Raw genomic sequence first — 15,631 nt, forward strand, 5'->3', positions numbered from 1 at the left:
GCACTGTTCTTGCAGCTAGCTAGCGAAGCCAAAATCACATGTCTTTTTACATATAACACTGAGCTGAATCCATTCAGGAGCTGTATTTCAGCAAAACGTTCCATGCAGCAAAGGCAGTATCCTCTGATGGCACAGATGCAGACATGAGTCTCCATTTGGCTGTGTTTAACCTGATGAGAACATGGACTTAAACCCTTTCTGTAATTATTTCAAATCACTGTTATCTATCCAGAGAAATACAGCCCCATGGCTACGGGGCAGGTTACATTCTGGTTGTTATGTAGAGACTGAGGGCTCAGGTCTTCCAGCCTGACACCGGCTGTGCCAGTCGCCCTTTCTATAGTTTCAGCAGATCTGGCAATACGTAGGTCTCCTCTCTTTAAAATGGAGGTTGTACATACAAAAGGAGGCCATGCAGGCATACACATCTCTGCAGTTCCTCATGAATGTCAGGAAACTCAGTCATTTTCATTTGCTGGGCAAAGGCAGAGCCTGGGATGATAAATCGAAATCGTAGCTCACAACCCCGCTGTATAATGGGACATCAGTTGCTGAGAAAGCAGCATTCAAAAAAATATGTCTTCAGCCACAGACAGCAAAAAGGCTTTAAACTGTGTCTTTATGTTCAGTGAAAGTATGAAGAATATTGAGAGGGTTTATTACTCATGACACACAAAAAGAAGTCACTAAATGTAATTTCAAGAAAATGAATGTGGAGAGCAGGTTTATAATATAAAACATAAAAGCTTAAGAACAACATGTAGATGTTCTTTTTGTCCCAGAGCAGACATATTCTGAAAAACTATTTAAAAATACGCTTATTCTGATACTGTAATAATTTATTTCTTTCAAGAAATTAATCTATCCTCTTGTATCTCTAAATACTATCTTTTACTGAGCCTTAAAAGTGCTCTTGAATTAACTATTATTACGCTTTTCAGCCTCGTCATTCTTTGAGTGTTACTGTGTAAGCATAAAACTGCCAGGCCCTTTCGTCTGACCTCAAACAAACGAAGCAGTATTGTGGATAAAGACCTACAAAATCACGGTTAAAGCTCTCGTTGGCATCAGAAGTGCCAAGGCTTCATCCAGATGTTCTTCTCTAATACAGTGCCTTTCTGAACCCACAAAGGCACTTGATTATAGGTAGCACCTCCAGCTGAGGTGCCAACCCTTGCATGGTGGGTTACAGCCTACTGGCAATAGATTTGCATTTCTTGGTTGCCTTTGAACCCATAGGTACCTGTGAACAGAAGACCAGAAGCTTGGTCACCACTGGGATGGTGCAGACCCATACCTGAATGGCAGGTTCAGCAAACGGCAAAAACTGGTGGTGTGCAGCTGCAAAGCTCTGTAGGGCAGTCTTTGTACACCACGGAAAGTGATCTGGAGCTCTTTTCTACTAATCTTGTATTATTTTTTCTCAGTGTGACTGTTGTGTCTTTAGAAGCCACAGTGTGATTTCAGAGTGTAAGTCCTGAAACATCTCCAAGCATTGCACAAAGGTTCTTTCCCATTAGTTGCCAGAATTTGGTGCATCAAAGAAATGTTGAAGCTGAGATTATTCACATATTTAAAGGTGTCTGAGCTGATACCTGCCTTTCATAGGTTGATGCAGATCCTTTTGCGATGCCTCCTGGATCTGAGGGCTGGCCAATGCAGATAGGCTTATTTTTCTGGGGACACAGGCGTCCTATTTAAGCCTATGAAACACAAAAACATAGGCAGTTTTGTATAAAAAAACCCCAAAGAAACAAAAAAAAACCCCACCAAAAAATGGCTAGGCTGCCTTTCAAAGAGCTTTGCACAGTTCTGTGGTATCCAGATACAGTAGTCTGCAGGATCCCCTGTGGGTCCGTCCCACTGTGCCCACAGCAAAGAGTTAATGGGGCTCCCAGGGCCCAATGCTGGCTGAAGAATTTAGAGGTTTTATGCTAGGTCTAATGATGGGAAAGCTCCTCTGGTCTCCAGTGCCCATAGAGGTGTAGTGACTAATGCAGCAGAAGAGACAGGTTTGCAAAACACGACTGTTTTGTGACCACAAAAGGAAATCTTTAACATGGACCCTTTACTTAGATGGGAGAGAAAGAAAAATCCAGTCCTGAGCTTCCAAATAGTGAACTGAGATGAAAGAAAGAGGGCTTCAGGGAAGTGAGCATTAATCAATTTGCAATACGTTTCATTATTTAAAAACTTAATTCTCTTTCTGCTAAATTAAGCTGAATCAGTATCTCAATTTAATTCTGTCTACTGTAGTGAAATCCACCCTCATTTTCTGATCACTCTCCTGCCTTGTAATGGGAACCATTCTGTGAGGTGAATCTTTGATCTAAAAAAAGGAAGGAAACATAAATACTCTTGTATTGGCCATTTCGTTTAGAAACCTGGTGCCTTCAGGAAAATAACACTGAGTTTTGATCCATCATACATTTGAAGAATAAGCCAATGTGTTCATGCTAGCAGTTTGCATCTGTGGAATAATTTACAGAGGCATGTTGATTTTTAGATAATTTGACTATAGAGACATTTTCCTCTTTTTTTACAGCTCAATTGCTTCTTTTTTTTTCTTCTTTTTTTTTTTTCTTTTTTTTCTTTTTTATTTTAAACAGAGGAGTCATTCCACATCTTCCAGGATTTTTTAACATATATTATAGTTTTTTTGTTGTTCCAGAATTGCCTTTTAGTTAATGGGCATAGCTTAACAATACTTGTTAATCTCATCTCAGTCCATTAAGCTTTGAAAGTAATAAAGTGCAAGGGTATATGAATTAAATAAACATGTGAGAGATTCTTTTCAGTGAATGCCAAGATATTTTTTCTAAATAAATAATGAGCTAAATTGATTTATATTTTTAATGTTTTCTGCTTAAAAAAAAAAAAAAAGTTGCTACTCCAGATGAGGCAAGTAGTTGTTAGTTTAGAATGTAAAAATAATCAGTAAAAAGCTAAAAAAAATTTGTTATGTTTGGAGAATAACAGAAAATGCCGTTTCTCTTAAGGCTGTCTTTGGAAATTTTATACATCATTAAATATTCCTAGTTTTGAGCATTCAGCTGCTTTTGGATGGCAGCGTTACTTACTCCCACCTGGGATGTTTCACACAACAGTCACCTCAGGATGTTGTGAGGAGCAGAACTGCCTTTATAGAATTCTCTACAAAACAAACAGCTTTCAGCACAAATAAAAAAATAATAATGAGGAGGACTCACACAGGGAAATGATTGCAGTGGTAACTATTCCTGGCAAATCGGGTGTGTTTGTGCGGATGATCCTTTTAACACCCAAGGAAAGTCTCAGGGGGTGTTAGGAAGGGACTTCCCTTTCCCTTGCTTTGCCTTCCTTGCCTTCTTTTGCCTTCCCTTCCCACTGGGAAACTAGGGAGTTTCCACATTAAAAAAAAAAAAAAAAAGGAAGTCTTTTTTAGTGGTTCTGTGAGCCATGGTTACGAGAAGGCATCAAGGCTGTTGCTTCTATGGATGTTTATCACAGCGTACATTGGGTGCAGTGTCCATACTAGGACAGTACCTGAGCATTCTGGCATCTTCAAAGCACAGATCATCACAAAGCCACTCTGAGTGAGAAGATGCTACCAGGCAAATGCTAGCCAAGTGCCACAGAGTTTTATTTCTGTGGTAATACTGGCTCAAACGTTTCCATCAAATTTCAGCCACCCACTCCTGCTCCCTATCACCTTCTCAGCTATGTCTCCCCAGCTGCCTTTAGGGCCATGTGGTAAAATTATGTCAGTTAATTGATCCAGAATAAAAATAAGCCTGCATGAAAAGAGGGAAGGCTTTGTTTTCTACCTGGAGCAGCTCCCTGGTAGGACTCATTGCTCAGCCCCACAAACAGTGGTGGCAGCATGTCACCAGGACATGTTGGGGCAGGAGAGCCTGAAGCTGACACTGTGGGCAAGGAATGCGAAGGAGGAATCAAGCACCATGCTTGATATCTGCATCTCTCAGACTGCACTGAGATGCTCCTGGTTGGAAGTGAGATAGCCTTAATTTGGTTCGTTGAAAGTCTGGTGAACATCTGTGGACCTCAGTCTGCTCTGGTTTAATGAGGTATTTTACACACTTACCTCTAATTAACACAGATTAATTTCCTGAGGATGTGCCTATACATGAAGATATTTTGGAAAGGCAGCCCCTGAGCACTTCAGTGCAAGCAGTGTTGCTCCCGAAGATGCCCCAAAGCCCTGCAGCAGGGCAGGAGCTGCCCCCAGCCTCTCCCCCAACCCCAGAGTGCCCTTCTTTCTCCTGCCGTGGAGCCCAAGGGCACGGCAGCCAGGAGGGCAATCCCAGGGGATTGCTGGGGGCAGCAATATATGACCCCTCAGCTCAGTTTGTTCTCCCTCTGGCACCCCACCAGGGGACAGGCAGCCTGGCACAGACTAAAGACAAGTTTCTGGCCTGGGGACAACCTGGCCCACTGCAATTTATAATGGAGCTTCCATGAAATTACTTTGTTGTAACTTTGTCAGTACCAAATGAATGCACCGTAATTAGTGCATTCAGTGTGAATCCCAGTGGAAGCAATAATGATTTCCAGTTTATTCAAAAAGGTTGCTATTTTCCCTGACAAAAAAATGATGACCTAAAAATATCTGATGTATTTCTCATTATTTTAGTGACTGTAATGATATGTTTAGAAGAAACACCAATTTTCCTGTCTACTGCTTTTGACACAACAACAATTAGTCATAAGCAATGAAAAAAATACTTGCATTACTTAAGAAATGGTGAGAAACACAAATGTTTCTGTATTTGCAGCTGCTTCAATATTATTTGGTTGCATTAGCCTGAATGAGTTTGTAGGAGCAGGAATTTGGAAAACGTAACCTGTAAAACTTCAAACTTGTGGATAGTAAAGAGGCGAAAGAATTGTATTTCATCAGGATAGTCCTCCCAGAGGAAAAATATACTTCGGTAGCATCCAGGTATCACATCACGTAATGAAAATAACAATGCAGTTTTCAGGAAACCACAGCTAGCCTTAGGACAGTGGTGTTTGTCTCCTTACAGAGAGAGAATGTAATTACATCATATTATCTCTGTGTCTTGTCACTAAGTTTGGCTGCTATATCTGTAGTTTTTCAAGTAAATATATGGAAAAATACATTTGTAAATGTACTCCTTAATTAATTACTTTATCAGCCTTTATTGGCATGCTATTTGATAAACATAAAAAGCAAATATGAAAATGGTCACTCCTAGTATTTCAGAAATTTTAAAAACCTTCTCTACCACAGCTTTACTGTATCAATTTTTGCCTTTACTTTCCCCTTCTTTACTCTTCCCAAGTCCTTTTCCCTCTAGATATAGCTCTTTCAGCTATTATCTTTGCATGTGGTGTCTTACGCTTACTTTCCAATGTCACAGCATTTTCTCTGCATCCATCTTCATAAATAATGCATGGGGGAAGAATCTACAATTTCTGTGTCAGCCCTTATCCAGAGGGTAGGTTCATTCTCCCAGCCCCAACAGGTGAGTCATTGACACACGTCACCCTTGTCACACAGACTGGGTGTCTCAGAGTGAGCTGCATCTTTCTCAGCTTTTCCTTGTATCATGTCCTCATTATACAATTGTGAATTTACTGCCTGTTAAACATAAAACTAATGTGAATTCAAACTCTAGGCTCTCAAGGCCACCATCCACATTCTTAACAGAAGAGAGACAGTGGCTGAGGTCTGGGGCTCTGTGAAGGTCCAAGCTTCTTGTACTCCTCCACGTGGACTTGGAGCCTTCCCATGTAATGATGGGACAAGGGTTAGGCTATGTCCCCCTCTGGTAAGAGAATTCCCAAGGCTGGCTGCTTCCAAGCAGAGTATTAATCTGAGCATGAGCTACAGCTATGTTGGCAGAAAACACATGGTCATGGGCCCAATGCTCTCAGCTCTGATGAGAAGGTTTGGCTCCTTTAAAAGTCAAAAGGAAATTTGCTTCTTACTCAATGCAAAACCAGGTTCTACCACAGCATGAGGCTATTTCTCCATTTGTTTCTTTTTCTTTCAAAGTTAAGTAGATTCCCTCCCCCACTTCTTCATTTCTTACTATTTCTGGTAGACTGAGAAATCTCATTCTGGTAATTTTTGTACCTTGAACACTGGAGAAAATAGTTTTGTTTCATTACTGCTCACCATGCAAAATTTGGGCTTCTGCTGTGCACTTTGCCTTCCAGTTTCCAATTACACACAAAGATACACTATTAAAATTTCAAATAACTTGCACTACTTACACTTTTCTAAGCCCTACTGTTCATACGAGTGATTAGAACATCACCTACTGCATCAGCTGGACAGTTTGGTCCTATTATTTTCTACAGATAATGGGGATTGTCTGGTATTAATGAAGCTTAATTCATTCACCTCATTTTCCTTGTTGAGTTCCCTCAGCAACAGACCCCAAACAACAAGTGAATGATGTTGGAAATGTTTGTTAAAGGACTCAGCATTAACACAGCCAGAGATCTCCAAAACAGAGGCTATGCCAACACTGCCATAGCAAGACAAGTCCTCTTTGAGGTTTCTTCTTTACAAAAACCCTTCTGACACAGGGGACTGAAATGAACCCCACCAGAGCTGGTGTCCAGCAGTGCTGCAGCTGCACCCACTGGTTCTCTCCCTTTACATATAGGGGCCCTTTCTCAGAGGGTCCTGGGGCAGGGAGCAGGCTTTTAAAAACACCAGTTAGGAAACTCCACTAAAGTGGAGAACTGCCTGCACATCTCCTCCCTGGAGTAAGGTTCGAAATGCTTTACAAAATAAATGTTGTACCTGGTTACTGGTGAAGAGCTGAGTTGTTCAAAACTCATTTTGTTTTACTCATAGAATTGCTAGCTTCTCATATGGAGCCGATGTGTCTGATTATAAATGATTAAATGAACACATATGAATGTTTCCAGGCCTCCTGAGCCCCTCCCTCAGCTTATAAAGCCTTTTGAAGTTAAAACAAAAACAAACCTCTAATTATCTTAAGATAACCCTTGCAAACAAGCAACCTTACCATCAGAGAGAAAATTTCACCCATCATCTATTCTATGCTGGTATGTAAAATCTTTGTCTGCACATTTTCTAATGCGTCTTCCCTGTGGGTGACTTCTGAAAGTCTTCAAGTGAAGGTTCATCTATACTTGGAGCCCAGGAAAACACACTTTTTCTTTTTGAGTCCCTTATTTTTGCTGTGGTCCCTACTGAAAAGTTGCACTGTTGTGATATTCTATAATATTACCAATCATGAAATATTTGGCTTAAGAAATGTAATGAGAAAATCTTACCTTTATTAAGTTCATTGACAGTTCAGACTATAAGGGAAGATGACACAATAAAGCAACACACGCAGCCCCAAACCTGGATTGTACACCGAGAGAGACAGAAGTGTTTGGGAGAGAGCTCTCTGTTGACATTAACTTCAGGCCTGATGCAAACAGTGCAAATCATTTATCCAGGGCTAAGTAAGTTTCAAGTGCTCAGAGATACCTCTGATCAAAGAAAGAAGAGCAATTTCTGTATCTCAGTGGGTAAACAAGCAATCTCAATTCCACAAGCTGCCACTGCTGCAGATACTAATGTTAATTTTCACTAATTTGGAAAATCAGGTCAGCTGTGTAAATCTTTCATGATCAGTGCATCCAAATTTGAAAATCTTAGATGTAACAAGACATGAAGACTCTGTGGGGGTCACCAGCTGTTTTCAACAGAACTTCAAAGGGCAGTAGTGGAATGAACTGTTCTGCTGAAGGAGGATGGAGGTGGCTTGATGGGTGAGGTAGAGCTGTCCTGTTCCCTCATTTGTCAGATCATATTAGACTAATTCTGAAATTTTACACCGGCTGCACCTCTTCTGATCCTGTGGGCAGCACAACAGACCCCAGGGGTGCAGATGGTGAGTGACAGGAGGTGAGGGGGAACATGGTCCAGCTGCCCGTGCCACTCCCCACACTGCTGCAAAGCCATGCTGGCCACATTTTTACTGTAAATGGGGGAACCTGGTGGTTGCCATCAGCTACGTTGTCAGTTCCAGGGGATGTTTCAGTAGTGCTGAGCCACTGCCACCTCAGAGTGAACACCAAAATGCCAAGCCCCAGCCTGGGGGTTGCACAGAAGCAGATGCAGTAGCTGTGTGTCCCCTGGGGGCTTGCTGATGCTGGAGAAATCCTCTGGAGAGGTGGATGAACCCTGTTAAGGGCTGATTTGCATGTCAGTCATTCATACCACTACTTCAGGGCTTACAAGCCAGTTCTTAGCATCTTCGAAAATATCAATTGCTACCAAAAATAATAAACAGAAGTTGTGTGCATCCCAATCAGCTAATGCCCGTTAGAAGATCACAGCATAAAGTGGATTGCCAAGGAAGAGGATGCACCCTTCTGAAGCTCTTGGCAACAGCTAAACTCCAGACTGATTGGCTTAAAATTAGCCCCAAAGGCAGCTGAGAGCAGTTCCATACATCCCATGTCACATGTCAAAATGTCATTGTCTGGAATGGAAATGGTTCATACATCGCAAGGCAGTGCAAGAGCATGCCAAGCAGACTATCATTAATTGCCTACTAGGAGAAATAACCTTCTTAACAAGCAAGTTTACAGGAACTACTGTAACCAGAAGGGAAAAAAAGAAACTCTGTATTGTCTGTCCTTGGAATTATTTGCCTTTATCCGTTCTTCCCTCAGAAATCTCTGAGTTTTCTTCACAGTGTGTTCTTCAATTCTCTTTAGCAGCTAGAAGGCCAGAGTTCGGTTTGATAATGCAGAAGGTACCAAATCCTTTGCTTTGCTGAAGGAAGCACTGACAGCTGCGTCTGCACCTGGTCCTGGCATAAGCAGGCATGTTTCATGCGTGTTTCACTTGCTAGAGTAACAGTGGTTTTGCTGTTCTTCAAGCCTTTCATTACTGGGCCTCAAGATAACCACATCTGATGGGTTTGCTGTACCAAAGACACATTGAGGATTATGTCATGTGTGGGTCAGATGTCCTTCCAGGAAAATATGGGTTAGTTCTGAACAATGACAAGCAATATGTTGTCCACTGTGTGTGTGTATGTACATGTGTCTGTATATCATGCATAATATTACAATACTTGGTTTTTGCAGATGGAGGTGTTGACTCTGTGAGTGCCTATGCATCTACATGAGAGGAAGAGAACTGATTTAACTGTGACTAACTTACATGTCAAAAGCGAGGCGTGTGTGTGCTTGTAAACTTGAAATACAGAAGAATAATCTGCACACACACACTCTTAGGCAGGGATAAAAGCCTGCGGACATTTCAGGATTGACAGCATGCCAGACTCTCTGGAGAGCTGGTTGGTGGAGGGGGTAATTTTTTTTAAACTTGTAAAACAAGAATTCTCAGAAGGCGGCTGGTCTGCAGGCAATTAGGAGAAACCTGCAGTACCTCTGCATGGGGTGCTTTGCTTGTACTGAGGCAGCACGTAGCCAGGTGGGCATGGGTGTTGTCACACATGCCTGTGTGAGTGGGACAGTAGGATCACACTGAACCACTGCCGGAGTTCCTGCTGCGTTGCCCCACTGGAGGGTTTTCAGTATCATTTTTGTGTGTAGACAGGCCAAGGGGCTCCACACCTCCATGCTGTGTCTGGGAGGAGCGTGTTGTTATACTTGCAAAAAAGAAACCTCTGTCTTGAAGCAGCCTTTAAAATTCCACCCCCAGTCATTAAGACCCAATAAAACTGTTAACACCTCCTCAGATATCCTATTTTCTCATACCATCTTTCAGGTGTGCTGTATGGGCTTCCCTGTTTAATACGTGCAGGATACATTTTAAGAGCCTCATGAATTATTTTGGGTAAAGCAAGAGGAAGCAAAGTCCTGGCTCCTGAGGGAGGTTAATGAGGCAGCAGCTCCAGAAATGGGTACCCTGGACCTCAGCCCGATCCTCTTTCCTTCCCAATCTCCTTTCCACTTAGGCATGATTTCCAGGCGGGTAGCTGGAGCATGGGAGACAGGGGGCTTGCTGGAGCACCTGCCCCAAGACAGGGAGATGCCTGGGGTGGCTGTGGAGGATCCTTGCAGCTGGAGGGGATCCCCAGGGTCTCCCACCCCACTTGACATAGAGTTCGGGTATAAATGGAGGTGGAAAATGAAGATACCAGAGAGTATTTAGAAGCATGAACAAAGGATGCTGGAAAACATGCAGCATTCACAAAGAGGACATCCATGGGCAGCTTTTGTAGCAGGCAAGGGAAGGTCTCATAGACACAGGCACATCAGCTTTATCAGGTCACACAACCATATTCCTCAGGGTTTGCTTCACTTTTGCAAATTCTGGGTTTTGTTTTGAGCTTTATTGCTCCAAAGGGCTAAAAATTAGAGACCCAAGTTTTTACAAAAGTCATTCCAGCATTGTTCCGGTATGAGAACTTTTTCCTTTCTTTCCTTGGCACCACAAAGACCTGCATAAAATTAATTTACATCTACTTACTTTGCATTAGCATATCCCTTCTCCCTTGTCAAATCACCATGCATTGGTTCCTCAGTTTAGGATTTCTTGTATTTCAGAAATTAGCACAGAAAGAATCATACCTGCAGGGGAGAAAGGGCATTAGAGCTACCTTAGGAAAAATTTAGTTTCTCACACAAACATGTTTTTGCTGATACTCTTCTCTTTTGGAAAACTTTCTGATTTTTCTGACTTGAAGATGAAATGTTTTCATTAACAAGTATGTTTTCCTTTAAAAAAATAATTTAAAAAAAGGTATAGGGTTTTTATTCCTTTTCCCAAACCTGTTGAAAACAATTGGCATAATAAGCTACCTAGGCACTCAGCTTTCATCAGTCCCAATGGGAATAAGATATCTAAGAGTTAGACATCTAAATAGCCTAACTAATTGCCTCCTGACAAAGAGACTTTACGGAATAAGCCATTCAGCCCACACCATTGTCTTCCTTCCCTTCAGAGAACACCATTACAGCTGTCAAAGGCCTCCTAAGCCTGGTAGAAGCTAAGGGTTAATTGAGGATAGAGGGGTTGCTAAATATCTTGATTTTCATGAATAGAACTAATGCGAATCTCCGCTTTCCATAAGCTTTTATGGACAGAATTAATCAGCTTAAAGATGGGAGAGCAGATGCAATAATGGTACTTCCCACAGGGCCAACATAGCTGTAACGATGGGTACTTCTCTTTCCTCACTGATAGAACAACATTGGCATGCCAAAGCCACTGCAAACAGCAGCACATCTTCTGGCTGTGTAAAAATGCCCTCTCTTTCAAGAGTTTGCCTTGCCTCAGCAGCTAACCCAGGATCCCATTAGTTAATCCCGTGTTTGTCTGGAGGCCGTCTGGGAGATGGAAGTGAAGCAGGCGCCATCTCCCTGTACAGCACAATCCTCACTGAAGGCAGGTGCTGGGGCTGGTGAGAGCAAGGTCTGGGGAAGGCCCCAAAGCAAAGCTCCACTGCAACGTAAAACATCTGCATCATTATCTCCAGGGGACAGCAGGCTCAGGGCTGGAGGGAACATGGTCTGGGGCTGCCGAGGGCTGCTGGGGAACCACGTACGGGGGCTGAGATCCTCTGCCTGCTGGGGATGTTTTCTTCTCTGCCAGGTTGTCCCAGTCAGAGCAAGGCTGGGCTCAGGCCTCAGGCTTGGGACAATGTGTTACAGTGGGACAACCAAAGTCACTGCAAAAGCTGCGCAGAGTAGAGGTACGGGCAGGAGGCACAGCTGGGAGCTGGGCAAGAGGAGCAGAGGGCATACCGTATGGGAGGGCGAGTCACGAGCACGGTCAGACGGTAGAGGCAGAGAAGACAAGGAGCTCATGCTGGACCAGGTGCTGGAGCAAAGCAAGGTCGGAACCAGGAATCGGTAAAACAGAAACACAGCTTCAAGCTTAGCCAGAAGGAGCTGCAGGGATTGCCTCCTCTGGTGTCTGCGTGGAGACAAGCTGGGGGCCGCCGGTGGGTGTGAGGTTTATTGTGCCCCCAGATCAGCCAGAGTAAGGGGGGGGCGGGCTGGCAGTCACTGCCAGCAGCGACTGCGTGGGGCCAGCACTGCCAGGGAAAAATAAAAGAATAACACCAGCCCACCGAAGGCATATTTAAAAATACAATATGGGTCTGAAAACCACAGCTAAATAATGTGTTGCTTTAGCTAATTATATATTAAGAACCTTACTTCCAGAGACAAGTAGAGCCTAGTTTAAATTAGCACATTGCCTGATAATTAAGAAATTTGCTACAATAACAACACAATTATCCAAAACCAACATAGTAAAAATAACCGTGAAAAATATTTGACTTCGTTAAGGCAATTAATTAGGGGAATTATGTCACAAATATTCTGTTAAACCAGTGGTGGTGCAAATAAAGACGTAGCAACTGCTGGTGAGCAGATGCAACAGAGAATTTACATTGTATGGAAGGAGGGTATATTACATGCAGACTATAAAAATACATTAACATATTAATCATTGCGCACCTCGTATTTTCAGTAATCTTAAATTGATGTGTACGTGATACAGCTAGAATTGCTATTGACTCCAATAGTTTCAAATAAAAGGCATCAAACAGCTAAATTCTGCGTGGATGTGGAGTGGAAGAACTCACTTTCAACAAATCTGGCCCTATTACCACACTATTTCGTTTCATTCCCTTTGGCCTCCCATCCTGGAATATATTAACACCTTCTTTTTCAATCTCTGAAACCATGGGCATGACAGGCCCCAAAGGCCATCCCAGGGCTGCTTTTCATTCCTCTTTGGCTTATTTCTGGACCCCTTCTGGGGAAGGTGAGGGTCCAAATGGTGCTGTCTGAGAACACTTTACCTGTTCTTTCCGTGTGATGCACATTTGTTTAAATCCTGCCCCACTGCCTGCTCGCATAACCTCTTCCAGCACTGACCACCACAAACTTGCTGTGGGAATAAAATTTTATTGCTTGCAATTTTACTTCCCTTTCATGTAAGCATCATCTTGCTCCTTTATTATAAAATACAGTCAAGAGAACAGATTGATCTGTGTTACACCCATCACAAGCAATCAGATTCTCACTACGTCATCTTTCTCCTGAAAAGAACCACTCCCTGGGTTTGTATTCTCCTCATTAAATGTAAGTCTCACCAAATCTCTAACTTTGTTAGTCTTCCTTGGTTCTTTCCTAAGTTATGTTCTGTCTTGAGATAAGAAACAGTACTGAAGAAAAAATTCCAGATACCTTGTTTATAGATACACACATACATTCTGTTTGTACTACTCCATTCAGTAGTTTCTGTCTCTATTTAATCAGCATTAATGCGTGATGCTCACTGCTGCTGTGCATTTCACTGACACCCAGAAATTCTTACAGTATTTTCCATAGACCCAGCCTAGAAATCAGCAACATATGCATGTATGACCTTTTTTCTAACATCCATACCTGTTAGATCTAATCAAATAAAAACCTGGGACTTCAATTATATACAAAGTGCCCAATGTATAGATCTATTTAAATCATTTAAACAAGTTTCTTATAATTAAATTTTACTAATCAAAATCACTTAGAATCAAAGTTCCTCAGTTCGTATAACAGGCATGGCAGGAAGGTGCGAGTCTAAGACCTGCTCAGCGGGGGAGACTAAGTGGTTTGCATCTGTAGTCGGAATGGCTGCATGCAGTATGCACCATATCTCTAATTCTCTAATGCTGATGTTTGTCAGTGTTTTAAATGGGAGGGTATATGTGAGAAGGAAAACATAGCACTTGCAGGGAAAAGGAGCTGTCAGAGCTTCCTATATGGGTTGAGAAGTAGGAAGAAAGAGGAGTAGGAATAAAAGTGAGCAATGGATTTTTCAGGTGAGGAGGTCCCTTACCATAGTGCCATACTGTGCTCAGGAGATGTATTCACACAGGCAGTGGTCAGGATGGTGGGTCTGCTGGGCACACGCAGCTCAGAGCAGTGAGTCGTGACACTGCTGCTTCCCGCAGCGCGACCTGCGAGGCAGGCAGGCTTCCTGTTGGGACTGGTTCCTTTCAAGCTCTGCACATAAGCCATTGACACAACCACAGACAAACTGGTGAGTGGCCAGTTACAGTGACAGGACAACAAAAGCCATGCGAGACACTTAACACTTGGATGTGAACTACCAGCTTGTTTCCTTCCATGATTTCCTCAAGGTGACTTCGGATGTGTGCATTCAATAACACATGCTTTCTATCTGCACCCTATGCATTTGGGGAGACACACACATAAAATTACTATAGCCACCTAAAATGTGGCCATCTGAGTCCTACCCTTTCAGGGCTTCTCACTGACCCCCACTGCAGGCACAGCCAGACCATGCTCTTCAGGATGCTTCTCTTCTGCAGCAACCTCAGAAGAGATCAGCGGAGGAAGCAAACACTCTTGGTAAGCAGCAAGGCAAGGATTACAAAGGGCAGATGGCCTAAGGTCCTTAGGTCCTCCCAGGAACTTCTCAAGGGGCCAGTTCAGGTCTCAGAGTGCTGGGCCATTTCTTCAGTACCCTCAAGAGTCAATAAGGAGGAAAATGAATCCATCCCCCCACCCCACCCCACACCCCAGCTATATGGGAAGTATCTCTGTTGCAGCACCCACATTTGCTGCCTGACATTGGGTAATGTGAACATTCTCCCTCTTCATGAACACCCTTTAGAGACACCTCTCTGCTTACTGTATACAAATTGTCCTCTCCTTCTGCTGTTTGAGCTGTGTCCCATTCATTCTTTTTTTTGCTTTTTACCTGTGACATTTACTTTAAGTCGTTCAGGTTTATCTTCTTTTAAGAACATGGTCTTGGTGGATTTTACAGTGCACTTGTGGCATGGGTTATAAGTTCTGAGTATATACACCCAAAAGCTACCCAGGAAGCTAACAACATTGAAAAATTAGTTACTTTGTACTGGAAGGAATTCTGCACCTCAGGGATTCTCATCAGGATGGACGGAGTGGAGGACACATTTCAGAGGAGACATAACCTGGGGCTTTTAATGCAGTTCCTACAGACACGTTGCTCAAACACGGGTTTGCCAAACCAACTTCCTTCTGTAAACACCAACTTCATCATATTAATTACACTGTAAAATTCATACACACTTGCTCAATATTTGCAAATGATCTCCTTACAGCAGAATCCTTTTTATTTTTTCTTTCTAAACTGCACATACACACTTTATGGCCCATAAGAAAGCATACAATAAAAAGAAATTCAAATACCAGCTGGCCCAAGCCTATACACATTTGGAGAGAGCTACAATTTACTCAGCTGAATTCATTTCCCAACAGTATATTTAAGGGCAGAATGTAATTTCAAGGTCTAATGGCTGATAAAGTTAACGTGCACGCAGGAGAAACAAAAGGTGCTGTCACTGCTGCAAATGATTCCAGCACTGAGATGATTCTCCTCAAAAACATGACATACACAGCCAAGTTCCCTGGGGAGCACAGGGGCTGTGGGGGGAGACAGGGGTACACTGGGGAATGGGGAGAACTGTGGGGAGAAGAGAGGGTGAAAGTGCTGGGAGAGAGGAGGGTGTTCATGCAGGGGATCAGGGCACAGAAAACACCCTTTTCTCCACAGCTGGGAAGATAAAAGAAACAAGGAGCAGGAGCACAGGGTGTGAGAAGACAGGGATTAACTGTTGGATATAGCCTATGGTCCTGCTCCTGCAGT

The 15,631-nt window shown here is 42.9% G+C and overlaps 1 long non-coding RNA gene across 1 annotated transcript; it reads right to left on the reverse strand.

The window, feature by feature from the left end:
* Positions 1-1,604: 1,604 nt before the first annotated feature.
* Positions 1,605-13,972, reverse strand: LOC130150215 (uncharacterized). Its single transcript, XR_008822153.1, has 3 exons — positions 13,814-13,972; positions 10,448-10,548; positions 1,605-1,703 (listed from the first exon to the last, which is right to left on the reverse strand). It is a non-coding gene; the product is annotated as an uncharacterized LOC130150215 (long non-coding RNA).
* Between the last annotated feature and the right edge of the window lie 1,659 nt (positions 13,973-15,631).

The sequence above is a fragment of the Falco biarmicus genome, chromosome 5, assembly GCF_023638135.1.
Source record: "Falco biarmicus isolate bFalBia1 chromosome 5, bFalBia1.pri, whole genome shotgun sequence".
In the NCBI taxonomy this organism is placed as follows: Eukaryota; Metazoa; Chordata; class Aves; order Falconiformes; family Falconidae; genus Falco; species Falco biarmicus.